Source organism: Malurus melanocephalus, unplaced genomic scaffold, assembly GCF_030028575.1.
Source record: "Malurus melanocephalus ecotype Western Australia unplaced genomic scaffold, MMel_1.1 scaffold_75, whole genome shotgun sequence".
Taxonomy (NCBI): domain Eukaryota; kingdom Metazoa; phylum Chordata; class Aves; order Passeriformes; family Maluridae; genus Malurus; species Malurus melanocephalus.
Genome location: NW_026623307.1, coordinates 1,301,512 through 1,324,695, shown reverse-complemented (window position 1 = coordinate 1,324,695; position 23,184 = coordinate 1,301,512). Strand labels below are relative to the sequence as shown.

The window sequence follows — 23,184 nt, the reverse complement described above, 5'->3', positions numbered from 1 at the left end:
CCTGCCTGCACTTTGCCCACACCACCTGCTGCCCGTTGGACAACAATGGCATCAGTGTGAAGAGCCCAGGTGCAGGTGTGTGAGCCAGTGGCATGTGGCATGTGGCATGTGGCATGTAGCATGTGGCATGTGGCACAGCTTGTCCAGGGAACTGAAACACGTGCGGGCACAGACACACAAAGTGCAGCTCCCTGCGCCTGATGGCACATGCAGACCCCCAGCCCTGAGCTGGACTCCTCCACCTGAGCCCAGAGCCTTCAGATGAACCCAAATCCCTTTAAAAAAGGTTTTCCATCAGGACATGTGCAGGAGGACTGGCGAGCCAGCTGCCCTGGTGCTGCAGGCGCCCTGCATCCACAGGCACGGCGTGCTGCCGCTGTGCAGCCCCAGCCCGCCCTCATTTATCTCCCCTCCAAATTGTGAATGAACGAACTTTCTCCCAGAATAAATAACAATCGCTCAAAAGTTATTTTAGGGCTGGTCTCGGTCGCTGGAGTTTCCGCGCCTGCCGAGGCCCATCACATTGTTTTCTGCTGCTTTCCTTGGCACAGCCCCAATCCAGGGTTCAGAAGTTATTACTATAAAAGTCAAATTGCTTTGAGGGGGGGAGGCYGGGGGAGGCAGGGTCGGTGGAGGGAGAGGGGATGGGATTCCTGGAAAGTCTCCAGCCAGGGATAATTGGAGCTGTGCGGGGTTGGACCAGTCCCCGCCGTGCTCGGGGGAGCGTTTCACCTGGCTTGTGGCCAGCAGAGCCGAGCCGAGGAGGAGGAGGAGGAGGGCTGGCATATTGCAGGAGCAGCCCCCCCGAAATATGGTGCTGCTGGGGCTTGGTGCTGGGGGGTTCCTGGGGGCCCCCTGGCTCATCCCCTGCCATCTCCTGGAGAGCCTTTGCCCATCCTCCTCCTTGCAGCCCCTTCAACCTGCGCTCGCCCCGCTTCCATTTAATGCTGGTTATTTCCCCATCCACAGCACTAATTACTTTCCTGCCTTTGCACCGAGGATTGCCTTAAGCCCTGAAATATTAATGTTTTATTTCCCTTCTAAAACTTCCTCTTTCAGTGTTTGCCACCACAACTCAGTAAATTCTGGCYATCCYTAAAAGCAAATGTTCTGYCCCTTCACACGAGGCACTGCACTCRGTTGCAGTAGAGCTGGTGACAGAATACCAGTCCCCATCCTGAATGAAGYAGCATCTCCCTCCATCCCTTGGGCTCTTTTCCCACACCCTCTGTAGTCAAGGAAGGGTTGCCCTGGACCTTCCCTAGCACAACAGGGCAGGAGCAGCTCATGGGATCTCAGTGGGGATGTCCTCTCTCAGGGTGTCCTTGTGGGATTGTGCCCTCGCTGCTACGTCCCAAATCCTTTGATCTAAACTTGATGCTTTTTTTTTTCCTGTTAAAAACTATTTCCATGAAATGGTCCTGCTGATGTGTCCATGCAACCTCATTAGGATTCAGTTTGCTCTCTCCTTTCCTCCAGGCAGCCTTATTTTTATTATTCCCATTATTTAAGGTTGACCTTACAGCAATGACCAACATTTTCCTGGCAGATGGGGCCATGTCTGTGCTGGCCTTTCCAACCCATACCCCAGAGACACACCCCAGGGTGCCCCTCACCCTSAAACTGCCACCCCAAATCCACCACMACAGTGCTGGGGAGCCACTGCAAACACTCTGCAGGCAGGATTCCCAGGCTGGGAGCAGGCAGCAACAGCCAGGAGATAAGATGTGGCTCAGCTTTGATACGTGCAGCTCGTACGCCTGGAGCAAAATCATCAAACACGGGTATCTGCTCAGCGAGGTGACCGCTGGGCAGCGAGGCTTCGAGGGACAGGGAGCAGGCACGGGAGGTTACCTGGCAGCAGGATGTGACAGCAGAAGATGTGACCTGAGGAATTCAGGGAGGACATCTTCATGGAGCCATTGACAGGAAGAGCCCAGCGCTGCTGTCCCCRCTGCTGTCCCCGTGCAGCCACCCTGRCACAGCACAGGGCACATCCCCAACCCCTTCCCTGCCCCRTCACCTGCCAGGGTGATGAAATACWGMCCTACCTGTGATATTCAGGGTCAGCAAATACAAATGCGTTAACTGAGTATAAGGAAGAAAAATGTGAGGAAAGGAGAGAAAAGGTGAATCTCATTCCATGGCAGCTGGGAGACAGGCAGGGCACTCTGCCCCATGCACCTGGGACCTCTCTGCCTGAGGACGTGTGGAAAACCCCTGTCCCAGGGCTGCAGATTTGTCATTCCACACCTACCGTGACCCAGCACAACCTCCCTTTCCCCAGCCCAGCTGCTGGAGAAAGTCTCTGCTTCCTGCAGGTAAAAAACAGCAGAAATCATCCCTGGGGCTACATCCAGGTGGGCTGGTGGGTGAGGTGGGCTCCTGGCTTCTCAGTACACTTTTTCCACCTAACCCTTCCTTTTACAGAATCATAGAATGGTTTGGGTTGGACACTTAAATACCATCTAGTCCAACAYCTCTGCCATGGGCAGGGGGATCTTCAGCCAGTTCAGGTACTCAGAGCCCCRTCCWGCCTGGCCTTACAGGCAYGGAGCATTCACCCYYTCYCCGGGCAGCCTGTGCCAGYGTTTCATCACCCCCARAGTAAAACACCTCATTCCTTATCTCTAATCTAAATTGACCCTCTTTCAGCCTAAACCCCTTTTAACCCTCTCCTGCCATCCCCAGCCCCTGCACCTCCCCTCTCCAGCACTCCATCCACCAGGCATRGCTGGTTCCTTCTCCATCCCTTCCCTAATGGATCCGACAGCTGCTCCCTGCTCTGGGCCGGGTTTCAGTTTCCCCACGCCGAGGTTTTCTTGCACAGTCTGTTGCAAAGCGAGAGGCAGCGATGCTCCGCGGCCCCGGCGCGGCTGTGGGGTGGGTCACCCTCCCGGGCACCCTGGGGACGGGAAGGAAGGAACAGAGTCGTAGGAATCAGATTATGAACTCAGTAACATCACGTGCGGAAGAGCCTGTGGGGAAGGGGCTTCCAGGGCTATTTTCGCCCAACGAAAGTTGCAATTAATTTGCGGAGGAAGTCGCTCGGCATTAAGAAACCCTCCAGGCAGAGTCCGGACCCAGGGACACACATCCCATTATTTTCTCGTTTAAAAACCATCTCGGTGGTGAAGGGGGCTGCTCCCCCCGGGCTGGCGYTAACGGGGAGCCGGGGGGGAGCTGGGGAAGGCGGGAGCTGGCTCTGGAGGGGCAGGCGTGTTTGGAGAGGGAGAGGGAGCCGAAATTAACCTTGGAAAGCATTCAAATTAGGCTGTGTAATAAGAGACCCACTTCTCTGGGTAAATTTGTTAGGATTAGGGCTCACTGAGCTGTTGAGGAGAATTCAGCATGGCTCAGAGCCAGGACGAAATGAAGCTCCTGGCTTGGTCGGCTGCGGGAAAGTCCAGGCTAATGGGCTTTGGTTCAAACTTTGATAGGAAAAAAATCCAGGAACAAAGGCACTAATTCTTCCAAAAGCCCCAAAATCTCAGTTTATACATTTCTGTTTATGTTCATTCATAATAGATATACACAGCTGTTCTTATCATTCATATTCAAATTCCATTTGCATCCTTAGCAGTTAGTACTCCTGCCTCAAAATGAAAAAAAAAAAAAGAAAAAAAAGCCATGAGGAAGATTAAAGAAAACTGAAAAGCAACCTGTCTTGGGGTGTGAATTCTCCCAGCATCTGTGTCTGAGCTCAGGTCCTTGTGCTGGGGTGGGGCAGGAGAGGAGCCCACTGACAGCCTGGGCTGGACATTTTAGGGACTTATTCAAATCTCTTTGTCACCTGGCACAGACCACCCATCTGCTGACCTCCTCTGCCCTGACCAGTGAGGTGGCTGGCTGTGGATCACCCCGTGCCACCAGCCTGACCCCCATCAGTGTGCCCACGGCTTCCCCAGGGATACTTTGTGAACTGGAGAGGAGTGGATGAGCCTGACCTGCTGCCCTGGGCTGGGGCATCTGTACTTACACTGCCCTGAGTGAGCAGAAGGAAACTTTTCCAAATTCAGTGGTTTCAAGCTAAAAAAAAAACCTCAAACCAAGCAAAACCAATCCCATGATTTTATGTTATTCGGTTTTTTCTTTTAAAAAAATTTTCTCTGTCTCACATTCYAGAGAAACTCTCCTCGCTTCCTTTAAAAATCATCCCCTGAACTWAGGAACARCAACAACAAAAAAATTAAATCTGGATATTTCACAGAATATTTGCATCTTAAACCTTATTTTTTGATCCCTGGAGTTTGCTCTTACAGACAAATCTAGTGCTGTTGAGTAAAGCTCATTAGCAGGAGCTATCTGCTAGAATGAGCAGCGGGGACACAGATAGCACAGATACTTAGAGTGTTGTCACTGGGTTCAGAGTTAATCCTGCTGAGAAGGTCCCCTCTCAACTCGGAGCTGTTGTTCTGCACATCCGTGACGCTGCTATTGATTCTTAGGATGATTAGGGCGGCTGGGACTGCATCCCTCTGCGGTGGATGTGTGACCCGCGGTGCCCCAACGCAGACAGCGGGACCGGGCTGCTGCAACAGCCCCTGACCCTCCTCCTCCTCTCCTCTGCACAGTGCCCAGGTGAGATGCGGGTTTGGCACGGCCGGGACATGGCCTGAGCTGTCCTGGGTGGCTCTACCCCGTGTTCCGGAGCCAGGATGGGGGTGACGAGCCCCGCGGAGCAGCGTGATGCYGCTGTATTTACATTCCAGCGTAAATTAGCTTCTCCTCTGGTCTCTCACGCGTCCTGTCCCCGTCCCCTCCTGCTGCGCGCTCCCCCGGCCGCCGCAGCCCCTCCGTCTGGTTGAAATATCCTTTAATCGGGAGCTCATGTCTTCCGGCCACAGCAGAAGGGGAGTGGCAGCCTGGGGACAGGGGACAGCTCGAGCAYGGCCAGACAGGGCCCCCTGCTCCATGTGCTGTGCCCCAGCACGGTGTGAAGAGCCTGGGCAGCGCACAGGGCTGTACCAGCACCTTCCCCAGCACCTTCCCCCGTGCCATCCTTGACACCCAGGACACAGGTTAAAGTCTGCCCATGACATCACCCCCACTCATGCCGTATTTGGGTGCTGTGAAATGTGAAGGGAGGCGTCATCCCGAGACCGAAAGATCCCCTGTGGGCTGCGGGAGGCAGGCCAGAGGAGTGGAAAGCAGGCTCACCCAGACGTCTTTCATTTCATGAACAAACACACGAAGACCTGGAAGCAATAAATCCAGAGCTTGGACTACAAAACCAAACACGGCCGCAGCTCCCCCTTGGAACAGGAAAGTGGGAGGAAGAGGATAGCCACAAAGCCAGCCGAGGAGCACAGGCAGCGTGTCCCCTCCTGAAAGCACCAGGATTCTTTAAAGGAGCTGCTTCGGGATGCTGTGGCCAAAACCGTGTCCCCAAAAAGCTGTCTGTGCTGGTTCTTTCGTGCTGCCAGTCACTGTGCCCCAGGGATGCACAGAGCACACYTGGAGCAGCCTGGACTGACAGGTCCCAGGGCGAGCAGCCGTCCCTCACCCTGCTGGGAGCAACAGGAGCAGAGTCCAGGGTGCAGAGGGAGCTCTGGCAGGACAGGCACCCTCTAGGTGTACAGCATCACCCACACCCCGTGCCCGAGGTGCCAGCCTGTGCAGCAGCCAGAGCCCCCTCGGGGAACACGGGCCATGTGTGCTGTGCCAGTGGGTGCCAATGTGGGGGTGCCCTGGGGGTGCTGTGTGTGAGGGGCTGTCCTGGGGTGCTGTGTGCGAGGGGCTGCCCTCAGCTGCTCTGTGGGCAGGGCTTTGCCTGTGCAGGGACACCCAGACAGGCATTTCCCTGCCTGGGAGCTTCCTACCCACGGGTGCAGCCTGGCACCCAATGCCCGGGGTGATTCTCACCTCCCAGGGCTCCGTGGAAAAGCAGCTGGGAGCCAGCAGACCCTGTTGCTGTCCCCAGTGCAGCCATCTCACTCCTGCTGCCAAGCTCCTCACTGTCCCCTCCCATCTCTCACCAGGAGCTGAGCATTTCTGCTCTGTGCTGGCCCTTCCGAGACCCTTGGGCTCGCTGCCACCTGCTCATGCAGAGGGAAGGATGAGTGTGTGCCCAGGCTGTCAGCATTGCCCCCAAACCAACGGAGCTCATTTTAGGGAGCYCTGATTGCCATGCAGCAGGGGACATCCCACCCTGCAGACTTGGGGAGTCCCGCTCACATCGGGCTGGAGACCCAGGGAGGAAGAGGAGAATGAGGATGGAGAAGTGACAATACAACCAATGGGCAACACAAGCCATTAGCAGGATCTCTGGCCGAGTCTGCACTTCCCCATRGTCAGCCTGCAGTAATCTCAGCTTCCCCACATCCCTGCAGGCTGGCTACCCACCCGCTCCCTCCCCAGCACCCCACTCACCTGACTCGATGATCTTACAGGTGATCTTTTCCARCCCAGATGATTCTTTTATTTCCCCTGGCAGCCGGGGAAGCTGCAACAGCATCGGAGCTGCCTTCTCCTTCCAGCACTCGGGCAAACTGCTATTTGTAAAACAAAGGTGAAAACATCAAATCAAACGGATGAGTCAGAGGAGAAGTTCAAAAAACGGGGAGCGCGGGGAAGGAGAGAAGCAGGATCTCCATCTCCCCTCCCACCTGCCAGCAGGCAGGGAAGCAGGCAGGGAGGGAAAGAGGCAGCACCTCGCCTSCTGGCAGCCCATCACGGCTTCAAAGCGGCGCAGATCGGATCTCGCAGCAGCCAGGGACGCACCGAGCAAGCGCTTAGCGGGGAAAGGAGATGGCTCCGATAAGCCAACGTGTGAACTCCCAGGTTTAAATTAACTAATGACTTCAGATGCTGCCGATAGTCTGCAGGGGATGGGGAGGAGTGATTTATGGGGGAAGATTAAACAGACTAATTAGGCCAGCTTTAGCACTTAGGAGTTACCCAGCAGGGCTGGGGGCTGTGCCAAGGAGGACCCACTGTGCCCCAGCCTTGWGAGAAAGGATGGGGAGCAACTCCAGGCCCTCCCCATGAAGCTGCAGGTGCTGTGGCAGCTTCCTCACCCAGGAGCATCCCTGCAGGAGAACAGGAGGTCCCACCATGCACCCCAGCACTCACCCACAGCTGCCACTCTCAGGTGCAGACATGGGACCCTTGTGGACTCTTTTTCTGCATGACCTGCACCTCCCCAGTGCTTCCCAAGAGCACAGAGGACCAGGGCTGTGCTTGACCCCCACTGCTTTATGGCCTCTGGAACAGGCACTACATGGACCAGGCACCACAACTGCCGGGTGTTTRGGGTGAAGGGCAAGGTCAACAGGACTCACACCAAGGTTCTTTCAAATCCCAGTTACATACATGCCAAGAGTCAGTGATTTCCAGTGGCTGGGCAAGCACTGAGCTCAGCCTCATGCTGCACTGACTCACYGCTCTCACATGTAAGAAGTTGCCGTGGTCTCAGCCAGGAGAGCTTTTTATCACGTTATGGGAAAGCACTTGCAGTTTCCTTTTCCAGGAGCCCTGGATATAATAAAAAGGCCTCCTCAGGCTTCAAAGCAGGAGGATTTTCATTGCTTCCTGGGCCAAGAACAAAGCACCATTGAGCAAGGCCAACACTTGTTGTCTCTGTCCCTTGATGTGCATCAAGCATCCCGTTCTCAGGCTCAGAGGGCTCGGTTCACAGGGATGGAGACAGGTTCATCCACAGCCATTGCTCTGGACCACGAGCACTCTGARACAGGTTTGTCCCCCTCAAATTATCCCAGTTTAACCATGGGCTGCCAGGGTGGCCCTGGGTAAGGCATAAGGAGTGCTGGTGGCCTGACCCTGGGGCTGGCATCACTTCCCCATCCATGCACWCAGCACCTGCGAGACAACGGGGCGCTGCTGGAGTGCATAAAATAGTTTTCAGCAGGGATTGAGTGCATGACTGTGTAAATAACACAGAGATACCATGAAAACAGCTGTTTTCACGTTAAAATGGAAATTTAACAGAGTGACAAGCAGGAGCTGCAGGGAATGCAGCACAAGCTTCCTCTGGGAACCCACACAAGTCACAGCTTAGTGCCGAGGCACGGACTTCCCACCGTGTCCAAAGCCCGGCCCTGGGCTGATGCCTGCCCAGAGCAGTACAGAGAAGTGTGGGGACTTCCTGCCCCTGGTCCTGGGGTGCCCACAGAGAGCAGGAGCCCTGCTTTCAGCCTGCMACCCCCAGCACTGTGATATGCCAGGGACAGACAGCCGGGGACATTTCCCAGATGCCTTTGGAGAAACAGGAGTTCCTTGTCACTGCTATCAGCATCAGGCCCTTGGGCCCTTTGCCTGCCCACGCTGGGTCTAGGACGGGTTTCCTGGAGCTCTTTTTCATCAGGGTGTGGGGACTGGCTGGGGAGGGCTCTGCCTGGCATGGTGCCACCGGTCCCACTGCTCACCATGAGGGTTTGGGAGAAGAAATTTCTGTTGTCCCTATGGATCCAATGTGCAATGCAAAGTGCCAGGCCAGGCAGGGCTGTGGTGGTCTCATGAGCCCCTGCCTGCTCCCCACATCCCCTGCTGCCAGCCCACGCTCTGATTCAATCCTCCCCCCACTTCCCTGGGAGACAATAAACCTTCATGTTTGTGCAGAGACAGAGACAGGACAGTTCACATGGGGAAAAAAAAAAAAGGAATAAAAAGTCAGAGGAAAAAGCCTGGGCCCATGATGTCCCACAAACACCACACCTTTGTGTCTGCCTGTGATCTGCTTCAGCTGTGCACAGCATCACTGGCAAGAAATTACTCACTGCACAATATTTTTGTTTCCCCAAACCATTAATGAATTATTTAGGCATCTCCAGCAGTTACATGGAGGATGATCAACTGCTGCTCCATGTGGGCTGCCTCGGTGCCTGCCGGGGAGCGGCTTTCGGGGAAAGCACCCCCATTGTCGTGACACTCCACGTGCCTGAGCAGAGCCGTGGCACTGCAGAGCTCTCTGCAGCGCTGCCAGCAGGGCAAAGAACGTCATCTCTCCCTACAAAGGCTACGAGCACGAGTAGGAGCTTTGTTCCAGAGCTGCAAGAGAGAAGTTCACCTGCTCCGCCTCCCCCAGCCTTTTCCTCCCTGCGACGTGCTCCAGGCACCTGCCCAGTGCCAAAACCGTGGAGAAACTCGGCACTGATTTGTAATGTGTGAAGGTAATCCAGTGCTGGAGCAAACTGCTGCACTGAGTCACAGCAAACCTTGGCTACCTGCTCACGAACACGGGCCCAGGATGTCTGAACCCTGCAGAGAAAGCCCGGGCTGTGGCGGGGGAGAGCTCCGGCTGCTGCCGATCGCAGCCGCGAAACTTCACCAGGGTGACAAAACTTCACCGACCTGTGACAAAACAGCCCTGCCAACACACTCACACACACTCAAGGTGTCTCAGTGCAGCCTCCTGGAGCAAGGTACCACTTGACACCCTGCACTAGCACTGCCAGGCACARGCTGGAGGCTTCTGAACCCGGGCAAGCCCCAGGCAAGGAGGCATTCCCAACCACTCGAAGAAATACCTTTCATCCTGCAGATAAATGCCCCGAACACGGAGCAGTGAGGGGATAAAAAGCACTCTCCAAGAAAACTTCAGAAGGACAAAAGTCCTTTCATAAAATCGCTCTTCCCTGTCGGAAAGGCACAYGGTGAGGATGGATTACTCTGCTCCMAAGGTGAGCACTGGCTTGACTGGTTCCTCACTGCTGGACGATGCGGGAGCTAATGGGAAAAGTAGGGAGCTGGTGCTCTCTGCCTCGTAGCTAAGCAGGAAGGTTGTGTTTTAAAGCCAGAATCCCCAGAATCCCCAAAGGGATGGGAAGCCCYGCTCCTGGCTGTCCCTTTTCTGTCAGCACAGTCAGCAGGAGATTGATGCCAGGGGAGACACTGTCCTGAGGAATAACAAAGAAGCTCCCGGGGATTTCAGCTCAACTGTGAAGCCTCCTCATCCCTTCCCTCTCTCGCTCCCACAGCAAGTTTACAACCTCTGTCACAAACATAACTCTAGGCTCACMCTGGACAGGCTGGGGGCTGCATGGGTGCCTGGGTGGGGGTCAGTCTCACCAGCCATCATGGTTCTTGCCCCCCAGCAGGGCCTGCAGCCCATCTGGCAGCCCCCAGCCCCACATCTCTCCCAACATTTTGCTTTCTCCCCTTTTCCAGCTCAGCCCCCTGCATGGCCTCAATTACTGGCAAAGGTTCCCACAGACCCTGGCTGACTACATCCTTCTCAGACCCGGGGACCATCACCTGCTCCCAGCTCCTGAATAATATCCAAAACCTCTTGCTCATGGTTTCACAGCTGCCTGATGTCTCAGTCATCCCCAGCCTGCCTAGTTTGTGGCATCTCCAGCACTCCATGAGCTTGGCACGCTCCTGGCCCAAGGTCCCCAGTCGGTCTTTTATCTTCTGAATTACTTCCCCTATGCTGAAGGCGGGGGCAGAAAGAGTTGAGGGGCTCAGGTGAGGAGGAATCTGGAATCCATGAACGCCTGAACCTGAGTATCAGCGCCGGGGTTCTCAGCCACTGCAATTTCCAGAGGAGAGTCCCCTCCCCGGGGGGGAGCTAGCACTTTGGCTAGCTCTGAATTTGGTGGARCACCTCACCTCGATGGTTTGGGCACTTAGACCTTTCCCACACCCTGTGCCTGGTCCCTCTGACGTCTCAGCGCTGAGAGCTGAGATTAGACTGGAGGGAGGGACCCCCTGTAAGTGAGAGGAGGGCCGACATCACCGCAGCCCCATCTTCCCCTCCTTCATCCCCAGCCCCACCGTGCCTCATGTGGCTCCCGCCTGCCGCGGGGCCTCAGCCCRGAGGAACACACGCTTTTTGTCAGGGCTGCTCTCCTCATGTTTATTTTCCTTTGCCGTGTGAGCAATTTCCCCTTCCCACACAGGCCGTGGCTGTATCAAACGCGGCCGTGGGGATGGGGCCAGCCCTACCCGCGCTGGCACAGCCAGCCAGGGAYGCGGGGCCGTATCTCATCCGCTGGCATGCAGCACGCCGCGCCTGCAGGAAACATATGTCACTGCTTAAACAGATCGTGAAAGCTTCAATCACTTCCTTATGGCGGAGCCGGGCTGAATTCATACCAACAGCCAGCATCTCCTGCGCTCTTTCCTGTGAGTGAGASCAGCCCCCGGCCCCGTGGGGCGCTCCCCTGCCTCGGTGCTGCCCTGTCCCTGTGGACAGCTCCACAGCGAACTGCGAAACACCGTCCGCGAAAACAAACCGTGGCTTGTCAGCACCTTGTTATTTCCTGAGATGCTCCCGCTGCCTGCAAACCCGCCCGCAGGAACCTCGGGGATGGAGCCCTCACCGGATCCACAGTCCACCCCCAGGCTCCCTCCAGCACCTTGCTGGGTGTGCAGCTGCTGTGTTTGGGACATTTCACCTGCTGGCAGCACATGGCCAGAGCCCAGGACAGCCTCACTGCTCCCCAACCCCTCACAGACCCCTGGGGCTGCCTTGGAGGAGCACAGTGCATTTCATGGGCATGAGCTGTGCATGGAGAACAGGACCCCCCAGTCTGCCTGTCCCCAAGGAGTACATACAAAGCTTTCTTGAGGCATCTCTTGGAGCAATGGCTTTGGAGGGATGCCAATCACACACTCTCCTGCTCCAGTGATGGGGCTCTGAAAGCTCCCAGTGTCAACAAAGCAGAGGGCCACAGCTGCCCCCTCGCCCCATCCCTGCAGCAGTGTCCAGGGCTGCCCAGGCGGGTCCCTCCTCCYGCAGACGTGGGTAGGTGTTGGTGAGACGATGCATCATCACAGCGTCTCTGCCATTACCCTCACTCTTCTCCCGTGGGCTGGAATTTGCTTTTTTTGGAAGAGATGCAGGCAGGAAAGCTCACGTGGGCTTTGGTGATGAGACTGGCGGCTGCAGTCATCCGAGCCTGGCAGAAGATGTTGGCGGCGCAGCCAGCCTGGCCACGAGCGTGGTTGTGATGCCAGAGCTGCCAAAGAGCTCCCCCAGATTCTCTGCTGCCACCCTGCCTTGCCCAGGGGGTCCCCCATGTCCCCCTGCCTCCCTGCAGCCTTCAGCCACCTCCGCAGCACCTCTCGCCTGGGATGKAGACAATAACATCTTCCTTATGTGCCTGCAACAGCAGCCAAAATCCTTGGCCTTTCCTGGGATTGCATTTCAGTCAAATGCCCACACCCTCACAAAAGAAAAAGAGCAAGAGAAGAGTGTTATTTCTGCAAACACACACACCCACAGAGATCCTCGCCTGCTGGAGACGAGGGCACGCAGGCTGGTGCCGTGTCTGTGCAGCTCCCACCTCCCCAAGCTCTGCTCACCAAGACTTCACCTGAAACAGCCAGTTTGCTTGGGACAGTCCTCCTGCCTCCCTGCYTGGAAGCAGCACCATTCCTGGAGCATTGCCCGCTCATCAGCTCCGGCTCCTCACTGTGGGATCATTTTGCTTACCCAAAGCACCTTCTTGCTTGTGAAGGACAAGAACCAAATCCCAGCTTGATCTCAGCGGTGTGATCCGCCCGGGTGCCTCTGCTCCAGGACCACGCACTGTGGAACAGCCCTGGTTCTGTCACTATTGGCAAATCCCAGCCAGAGAGGTGCCTCCCCTTATTAAGGAAGGGAGTAGCACACGACAGAACCTCCCTACCCACCCCTGCAAGCCACCCTCGGGACGCTGTCTTCACCCTGCTCATGTGGCAGCAAACCCGTCCCCTGTGTGGCCACAGCCTTGACTGGGATACAGGAGCCACCAGGGCTCTGCCCGATCCCKTGCCTGCCCCAGGCAAGAGGTGGAGAGGCTGCAGCCCTATTTCACTGCCTACCCCACAGTCCTCAGGGTCGGGGTTGCCTCCCACCCACACCTGCTGCTTTGATGGGGCAGCAGGAGTGGGGCAGTCACATTTCCAGCAGGAAGGAGCTSGTGGGGGATTGTTCAAAGGCCCAAGACAGTTTACATGGCTGGTTGTTGCCATGCTGATGGACGTTCCTGAGGAATACACCTTTATTCCAGTTCATCTGCTCCCTTTTATTTCCAGCCATCTCCCTGCCACAGCAATTCCTGTATATCAGTATCAAGTGCTTGGCTTCCCAGCCAATTTGTACAAATTAAACCAATTTTAAGGGGAAGAGGAGGTGCAGACTCACTACCCATAAACATTTTGCTATGTGGTCTACAACCTGCTCAAACCACAAAGCTCCTCATGGTTGTAAACAGCTGCCAATTGCTGGTTCCCAGCCTGTGTCTCCAAAAACATTTTCGGGCTGGACCYTCCATCCCTCCCCATCTACCCACGGCTCCAGTCCCTGGAATTTACCAACACTTAAAAATATTTTACACATCCCTGTAAAATCACACACGTTTAAAGCCAGTTAAGGCCTGAATTATGTTTTAAGATGTTGTCCAATTTGTAAGCATCATAAAAACCTGAAATAAGTTATCGTAGAAATAACCACAGGGAAATTACTGTCCCAGCTCGCAGCCGAGGAGGCCATGACCTGGGAGCAGGAGCAAACAGCTCTTGCTGTGGCTAATGCAGCCAGTGAGTGGGAGGGCTGCCAGCACTTTTGGGGGATCTATTTTAACCATCAGATTTGCYGTAACCCCGGGCAGCTTTAGGGCAGTCATTACACAGCTCACCTTCTGCTACAAGAACTTTGTTTTAATCTGGGTGCAAATTYGTCGGTGACGCAGGAGAGCCCAGTCACACTTCACCAGGGAATCCCATGGGTACGTGAGGGAGGAGGGATGGGGAGTTYAGGGAGGTGGAACTGCCCTAGATGTGTTTGGAAGCCTGGAATGAAGCATAACTTCGGCTGACAGGTTTTTCTCCCCAAAAGTATTACTCAGTGAGTCATGCAGGAGGCAATTGTGCCCATACAAAGAACTTCCCTGCCAAACCATGCTAGGGGTCAGTCTCATGTTTTGTATTTGATCAACCTGGCAAGGGCTGGTGAAGGAGCCTGCAGACCCTCAGAATCACTAAGCACCAGCCAGGACACAAAGTGGCTCCTGTCTCCCAAGAGTCCAGTTCATCTCTGCAAGGTTCCACTGTCCYCTGCTCCATGGCCATTTTCTCCATCCTGCTTCCTTTCCAGTCACCATCCTGCCACCACTTGATTTTTCTCTGAAATCCTCTTGTTTTTGCTGCCAATTCCCAGAGAGGGAAAGGCACCACCGATTAGGATACACCAGCATTCCTTGGCACAGGAATGTCTCATGGGGTTCCCCGTCACCCCGACTGTCTCCAGTGTCACATCTGGGCTAGTGGCTCCCCACTAACTCCATGCTGGCTTTGAACATCATGGGTGTGCACAAAAGGTGGGTAATGAAATTAAACTGCCCAGAGAAAGACACGGAGCAGGACCCAGGCCTGGGAGCGAGCTGGTCYCCTGCACGGCGGGAGCAGCCGGACGCCTTCCCCGTGTTTTGCACTCTCCATCTGTCTCCAATGGAAGGCAGGAGCCCAGCCTGGAAACCCGCTGATTCTTTCCAGAGCTGCAAAACAAAGCTTTTTCATCCCAAGGACGCAGGCTGCTCTGCAAGCTGCCCTCCTGCCTCCCTAAACTCTGACCAGATTTCACACCGAGCCTTCAAAGGGAAGGAGCCGGAGCAGCATCCCCGGCAGGCAGCACAGTGGGACCGGCCAGCGAGCCCCCCAGGGATACCACGGGTCCCCAGGGCAGGGCAGCAAGTTCTCGTGGCAGAAAGGTGTTAACCAAGGCCAAGCAAGCAGGCTGCAGCTCAGCTGCTGGCAGGGAATCAGAGAGCCCAGGTCTGTTTTGCTGCCAGGTTATCAGTGGATCCATCAAGGGATGCCTTCAAGACGCCAAATCTATCAGCTCTCCCATATGGATGCCATCCACACTGAGCCATTTCCTGCCTAATCGGTATCAGCCCTGCTCCTCCCTCCCCAAAAATTGCTCTTTACAGCCTGCTGCAACTCTGCAAATATTTTTACAACAGGTAAAAAAGGCACGGAATGCATCCCCCCACCCAAGCCGCCCTTGGGGCATTCAATGTGCACCGCCACAACACCAATGGGGATGCAGGTGCAGGAAGACATCCTTGGGGCCTGACATTGTTTTGCACTCTGAAATTCCACTGTGGCTCTGCAGACACCCCGGTGGGTGCTGGAAGTGCTGCAGGAACCCAGGAATAGGGATGCAGGTGGCAGGGGCTGCACAGGACCTTCCCGGCTGCCAGCGCAGAGCCCCAGCCAGGGTGTGCCTTATTTACCAGCAGAGAGGAGTTTACCTTGCGAAGGTTTCTGTGCCTGATAGCCTGGGATTATTTTGTCTTTCATGTGGTCTCTAATGAAAGGGAGTCTGGAACAGATGCAGATTTGAAAGAAAAGAGGAGGAGGAAATTTCTTAGCATAGGGTTTCGGTTCCCCTGCCTATAAACAGTGCTGACAGCGAGAGGCGGCAGTGATAAACACAGCGATAAGAGCCCAGCTAGACAGGTAATCTGGCACAAAAGGTCTGTCTGGAGAAGTTTAGGCAAAAGTCGCCACACGCTGTTTAAAAAACACAAAACCTCAAGCCCTGGCCAGTGCAAGCAGTCGCTGCAGGGAATTCCCCCGGCTGCTTGGGCACAGGGTACCCCTGGTAGGAGYGGGGTTACCCCATTACTAAGCGTGGTTGGTTTTCCTGCCTGGCAGCTGTGGGAATTCCCAGCAGAGGGGTTGTTCCCAGCAAAAGCACTCAGCGTTCCCTCCACAGCCCCAAAACTATCTCGCTTCCTCGTCTGATAAGCTGTCACATATTCTTAGAGTTAAACGTCTTCAGTGCGCAGTATTCGGGGAAATAATTCCTYCTGTTTAAAGATTCATGGGTATTGGTGTTGGGGAAAAACCCAGCAGTTTTYCTCTTCCTTGTGGTCAGGAATTGCTGCAGGGCAGGATTGTTTCTGATAACAATAAACAGCATCTTGGCCCAAGGATCCTCCCACCRGTGATACCGTTCCCAGGGTCCCAGGTAAAGGACCATAAATCCTAAAGCCTTGAATAAAGAGTGTAAATATTTTAAGGTGGGAACAGTGTGTATAAATTGTGCAGAACTTTATAAAAGCCACGGAAAATACATCCCTGCCACACGAGCAGAGTAAGCCTTACACAACAGCCGGGATGATTCACGGGAGTGGAGAGGCATGAATCACCCGAGGCGGGTGAAACAGGTTTTCACCCTGTACCTGCACTGCAGAGACAGCCCAGCTTTGGCAGGGATCTTATCAGCCCCATCCTGCTCCCTCGGCACTGCTGCGTGACTCGACTTGCCGGCCTCGGCATCACCGGGGTGTGCTGGGGAGAGCCAGGGCAGGCTAAGGTGGAGTAGGAGAGCCAAGGAGGGTTTTCTTCTGGACCAGCTGATGCCCAGCAGGGACAGCAGAGAGATGCCCATTATATTCAGGTGATAACGACAAAATATTTCTACAAAAAGCCACGCCAAAGGAGCAGAAATCGAATGAGTCTGGCCAGCACAAAGGTTCTGAAGTTGAAAGCGAAATACCCGAAGGCTCTGATGGCTCTCACTTGCCAAGTGACCTGGCTGCTAACAAAAGAGCCAGAGAGGGAAATAGCCTGCTCTCTGGCAGGCATGGAGACACGGCTCTCTTTAGGGCTGTGAGAACTGAATCGGTGCTTAGAGATGAAGGTGCTCATGAGAAGCGAAATTAAAAGACCTGTAAATCAACTAAGTAAGAAGGGGGCAAACAGTCCTGGCTTCCTGAAAGGAGTTCATGCCTCTATCTGTTAGGATGATTTCTTCCATTGTCAGGAGGGCAAAGTAAGGAGAAACGTGTGACATAATGTGTTTGGGGTTTCAAAGCTYTTTGACAAGGGTCCCTTACGAGAGACTATTAAGGGAATTAAACGCTTGCAAAGCAAATGGAAAAAGTAACTCTAATGGTTGGAAGCAAAGAGGCAAAACAGCATATATTAACAAGGGCTACCTTCCAGAAGGMTATGGTACCCGTGGGGAGGCTCCCCAAGTTTTTGTGTCAATACCAGGGGTGTTAAAGAGATGCCTTAATGATCTGGAAAAGGAGAATGAAAAATGTCATAAGAAAAAACCTGGCAGAGGACCYAAACTGCACAGAGTGTTCGGAACGAGCGAAGGCTACAGGGAACTTCAAAAGGCCTGAAAAGAGCTTGATGGATGGGGCAGTCAATGGCGGATGAAATCCAAAGTAGACAAATGCGTAGTCATGCACGCTGCGAGGAGCAGGCCCCACTAATTCAAACAGAATGTTCAAGCACAAAGGAACAGGAGAGATAACAGGGGAAAYGCTCTGGTGCCAATACCTCCATCGATGGTGCCCCCTGATGGAAATCCCTTTCGGGATTAGAGGGTGCCGTGCTCAGCCCTGGGTGCTGCACTTTGGTAGAGGCGCTTTTCAGCCCCACTTTCCCCTGAAGGAGCCCAGGGGAGAAGAACCCTGCCCAATGTTAGGCACGGGAATCAGTGCAGATGAAGGAGGTCTATCAGGTGAGCCCARGCATCTCCTCTGTCAGGAACTGCTGAGAAATAGCCTGATTTTGCAGGATGGGATTGCCCTCAGAGGGACTCTCCTCTCCCAGGGGAAGARCCCAGCGAGACCTGCCYGGTGTTTATGCAGCTGAATAACCTCCTGACAGCAAGGTACACTGAAATACCATGCTGGGTATATATATCCCCTGCCCAGGRATCAGCCATCCCRGAGGACAACTGCTCTGGAGCAGACTGGGAAGGTGGGAAGTGCCACACGGAGCCCAGGTTCAGCGGGATCAGCCGGTCYGGTGAGGTCTGCGTGGTGCCTGACCCCAAAGCTGTCTCTCTCCTGGGACTGTGAGAGCTKTGTCAGTGTTCAGCTGGGGATGGCCCCAGCTCCCTGCTTCTCCCCTCTCCCTGGTGCTGCCCAAACCAGCGCAGAGGAGCCGTGGAGCTGGGGCTGGACTTCATCAGCATTAATGATCCCATCAGCGGGTGCTTGGAAGAGAAAAAGATCTAAGGTGCCCTTCAAAGAGTTGCAGATGTTGAGAGGCATCAGTCACTGAACTGGGGAGCATGGCCAGGGGCAGGGGGTGGCCCCAGGGCTGGGGTAGAGATGCCAGCAGGGTCCTAAAAAGTGGCTTTGAGAGACACCAGGCTTTGGGGAGATCTTTGCTTTGAGAGCTGGGCACTCCCGCCCCAGCGCTGGCTTTGGGGAGCTTCCCATCACGGATTGGAGCGGGGAAAAAGCGATAAAAACATCAAACTGGGCAGTTTGGGGTGAGCAGGGACCTGGTGAGGAGCAGATGGGGAAGACCTGGTGACAACAGTGCCGAGGAAGCAACACACACACAGCCAGGAGCAGGGGAGGGAGAGCTCATCCCCACTGGGGAAAATAAGCAAAGAGACCCAAAGAGCCTCGCCGGGTTTTTCCCATCCATTCACAGCTTTGTCAATGGTTACTTTTCCKCAAATAAATTCAATATTTATTTCCAACAAGTGGCCGGTGGGAGGTAGAGGAAGGAAAAGACACTCATTGAATAATTGCACAACCCTCAAGAAAAGCCATAAATTACCCAGCTCTGTCACTATAATTTCCAGCCAAAGTCCTAATGAATCTTTCCCAACAATAGTGTAAGGACAGGCTTGAAAATGTATTGAACCATCTAAGCACTTGGGTAAGCAAAGCAGAGGCATTAATAACCATCATGAGACAGCCCACACAGCGGCGGGGACAGAGCATCATGGGCTGCCTTCACCCCACAGCCTCTGCCACTGCCTTTGCTGCCCTTTCACGTGGCGAGGGCAGCTCTSAGGGTCACCAGCCCCAAAGAGCAATTGGAGGCTTAAATAGATTCAAAGRTTTTGATAATTACAGGAGAGAAAACTCAACAGCAGGAAGGCATCACTAACAGAGGCCGGTGCCTGAGGTRTGTCTGTGGGTAGGAGAGCAGCGACAGTTTTGCTGGTTTACCCTGTAGTTTTGGTCCACAAAGCAGTAGAAGATGAGAGGTTTGTCCACACAATGAGACATGTTTCACCTACAGCCTTTTCCTGGCACATTAATGTAAGAGCAGATAAAGAATACCGGCAATTTTTTTTTTGCCAGACAATAGCAAAATAAAGTAAAAGCTGTTTCTGTGAATTGCCTCTCCAGGAAGTGCTTCTTAATTCAAACGTATCTTTCTGCCTTTTCTCCTCAAACTCTTCCAGCAAACAGCRTAAGGGAAGGTTAAAAAAATAATAAAAATTAAGTGGTCAGGCAGTGGTGGGAGGGATGGGCAAACCCCAGCCCTCATCAGAATTACGCTCACCCTCACAGTGGGGCACACCAGCACCCTGATGGCCATGGGTTGCTGGTGGCCAGAATTCCTGAATTCCCTTCTCCCAGACAAACCCAGCCCTCAGCTGTGAGCCCAGTCATGCTCCTCAGTCCCCAACACKCTGTGTGCTTTCACTTCACGTTTCACTCCCACACTTCAAGCGCTGTTCCCACAGCGAGGATCGAGCGCTGTCGGGCTCACGGCAGCTCTGCACTGTGTATCACTCAATGCCATCTCCAAATCGCGCTCACGGCTCTCTGCAGAGCTCACAGGACCCCGTTACCAACATCCAAACACTTCACAGACGGTAATGGATYCATCCTGCAACCCCCAGCTGAAGCAGAGAAGAGTTATTGCTCCTCTTTACGGAGGGGAAACCACGGCACAGCAGGGCTGGCTTGCCCAAATCCGTGATGAAATCTGTAGYGGAGCAGGTGAGAGGGATGTGGTTTTCTGTCTCTTGGATTAGCATCTTAATACTAAATCTGGCATTTCCTTCCAATTACCGTGGATGGCCTTCCTCCACCAAAGTTTTGGATGTTATTGACTGCCCAGCCACGCTGGAGCTTTCAATCCCAAGGGACAAACACTGGCCCTGCTCTGCCAGAGGGCACTGACAGCTCCCAGGACCCCGTGGGCAGCTGGGAAAGGGGGTCCCATGGGAGATCACAGCCTCCCATGAGCAGACAGATTAATGTTTCAACTTGTCTCGATGTGACATTTCCATCTGGTCTGACAAACTAAACATTTGAGTTTGCAAATGTCAAAGTATTTCCATCAAAAATGTCGGTGGTGAAGTCTGACATTTCCTAATCTCTTTTTTGTTCCCATTCTGCGAACATTTTTGATATTTCAACTTTGTCTTGATTTGAGAGGGAAAACACACTGCAATTTTTGACCGGTTTAAGCAATTACATATTTTTAACCCAAGCCATTAGCTAGGTCCTGTGGGCTATTCCTGCCAGGAATAGACATTGATGGTGGCACTGGACAGTCCCTCTGTGAACCCCRGTTATTGACAGAGGAGGTTCAAAGTCACAGCCCAGCACGCTGGGAAGCAAGAGTATGAAGTTTCCTCGCTCCAGGCTCCAAGCTGCATCCAACCTGCCCTTCACCTCCAACTTCTTGCTCAGCTTTTTCATGGGATCACTCTGAGCTCCATCTCCAGGGGCCTGGGCAAGGSGCTCCTCAGCACCTCCCGCTGCGTTAGTGGAAGAAGGAGCAGGAGTCAATGCAGAAGAGCACGTACCGTACAGAAATCTATAGTCAGCTGCATTTTGATACAGTTCCCAAAGTACCTAATTATGCAGCTCRGATTTCTCCCTGCTCCTCATTCCAGCGATAGCTCACCCTGAATCTTTATCAGGCCTTCGGGCTGCGCAGACTGAAAGGAGACATTCGGCTCTCCCCTCTTCCCAGCAGGATGGGAGGGCAGAGGTAGAAGGGCAGCATACTGCTCTTGTCAGATTTGCAGAATGCAATGTCAGGGAGCAGGCGTCTAAGTGCACATAACACCTAAATAAATGCCTGGCTTCCCCACGGTGCTCGGGCTCTGCTGAGGAAAGCTGGTGTGGAGCCAAGGAGGCAGCTGCAGCAGCACAGGAACACGCTCCGAGGGGGTCTTAGAGGGATTTGGGAGAGGGACAGCGTGCATGAGAATTGCATCAGAGCAACAGCTAATTGCCAAGATTAACAGGCTCCAACAAGTGAAGGGTGAGCACTTGAGGCATGAAGTGTTGACTGAGATGCGAGTGTTACCCACAGAGCCAAGTGGGGATGATGTGGAGAGGGGCAGAGCTATTTTTGGGTGGTGAGAGGGCAACAGAGCCTCAAAGGGACTGAATGGCCTCCTGACCCTTATCCACAGCATGGCGTTGATGGGCAGATGTGAGGAAGCACAGAAAAGGAAACCATGATACTCCACCCAGGGGGTTACATACTGGAGTTTTCTCAAGGAGGGGGTCGAGGATGGGCAGCAGCACTGCCAAGGTGCCTCTGGCTGTTTCCATAGCATGTCCTCACCATGGAAGGCACAGGAATGCTATTTGTAATTAGGAACTGGTGTCCTAACAGGAGAGGCTTGAGCCACCAGGAGCAAGCAGACAGCAGTGCACAGGTGGATGCCTGCTCGGAGAACCAGAGCCAGCTGCAAGAAAAATAAATACAGCCAGCCAGCTCCAATGCTCAGCCAACCAGGGATGCATTAGGTGCACAGCCAGGGAGAGCTGTGGTGTGGCTGCAGGAATTGGACAGCTTATGAGATAGATGAACACCATGGCCAGGAGAATCTGTCRGTGTTTAAATGAAATGAGGATGGACATGGAGGTACTATGGCTTTGGCAGAAACACCTGGGGCTGCATAAGGCAGAGGCTGGTGATGGTGTGTGCTGCAAGAGGAGAGGAGCTGTCTATAAGAGAGGACAAAAATGCCACAATTGTCTCCATAGATGAGGGGAGGGAAGAGGGACGGCTGGGGGTGAGAGCTGCAGCCCAAGCCTAGAAACAGCTTTGCAGCAAGATCCTGCCACGAGGAGGGAGGAGATGGATGGCAGCTGGCTGGGAATGCCAGGCAGAGCACACACCAGCCTTGCAATGGCAAAGCTGGCAGCTTTGAAAACTCTTGAGGAGGATTCAAGGGAAAAGCTGAGATACAGRAGGAAAACCCAAAGGAGAAGCTACAAAGAATGTCTTCTACCCCAAACACCAGTTGTGGGAATGAAGAAGGTTCTGTGCTGAGCTCCCAAGGATCATTTCAAGATAGGGGCTCAGCTGGCATTTGCTGTAAGTGGTCAATAGTGCAGCAGGATCAGRAGAGCTGGGMGTYAGTGACCTGCAGAAGAGTGGTGCCYRTGGGGATTTGTGCCTTCAGCCCCCAGAGGTGCAATGCAGACAGCCCTGCCAGTCTGTGAGTTCCTGCTAAAACCCCAAAGAAAAAAGGAATGGGACACATCTGCATTCGGCTTGGAAAGGCCAGAGTGCTGTGGAGGAGGATGRTGATGAGATTCACACCAAATCCTGGAGGAAATCCACGTGGCAACTGGGAGCAACCCTGGTTTCCCCAGTTGGCTGGCGGCAACCTACAAGCACTTCCCCTGAAACCAGGTTTGGGGCAGGCGTGATTCACAAACTAGAGAGAGACAAACTTCTAACAAACATTATTTGCAAACACATCGTTCAGCCAGCCCCGTTTCTAGGTTACACAGCTGACAATTTTGCAATGCAGAAAGAGAAAAAAGATCAAAACCAGCCAACATGTCAAGGAACATAAGCCACAGAAGACAAAACACAGGGGAAAAAGAGAAAAAAAAGAAAAAGACCAGTTTTCAAAGAGAAAAGAGAAAGAAAACATTAAACCATGGGGTGCCTGGAGATYTCCACCAGAACCAGGCTTGTCTTCCTCTTTACCAGGGCTGGGAAGTCAGAGTTAAAGCGATGAAAACTTGCAAACTCKTTGGGGTGGGTTAATGTAGGGCAGTGAATGTGGTGCAGGGCCCCTGTCACGGCTGCGTCCCACTGCAGGGGACAGCACTGCTTTCCCAATGCCTGGCATGAGGATGTCCTGGGCTATTCATGTGTGCAGCAAATGGTTTGAACACAGCTAAAGTGGAAAAGAAAATGCCTGAATATCACTGCAGATATTCCCCCCAAATGCATCTATGCATAATGCAGCAGCATTCAAAACCCAAATAAAACATTATAGAATATATAAAGGGCGGGATAGAAAATACTGTTACATAAAGCTGTTTTCACATCCAGACTGGGGGCCTTTCCAGARAGATAGACTTTGGCTGAACAAATGATGGAGCTTGGTGCAGGGATAACTGGATGTGGTTTAATGGCCTGTAATAGGCAGGAGGTCGGGCTAACTGAGCTGATAGCTTCTCCTGGCCTTAAAGCCTATGAATGTATGAATAAATCAGAGGAATACTTGTTCAGTTCCAGTCC

The 23,184-nt window shown here is 53.7% G+C and overlaps 1 long non-coding RNA gene across 1 annotated transcript; it reads right to left on the bottom strand.

The window, feature by feature from the left end:
- Positions 1-2,577: 2,577 nt before the first annotated feature.
- On the bottom strand, positions 2,578-12,550 carry LOC130574105 (uncharacterized). Its single transcript, XR_008965383.1, has 3 exons — positions 12,401-12,550; positions 6,373-6,494; positions 2,578-5,198 (listed from the first exon to the last, which is right to left on the bottom strand). It is a non-coding gene; the product is annotated as an uncharacterized LOC130574105 (long non-coding RNA).
- Positions 12,551-23,184: the final 10,634 nt, after the last annotated feature.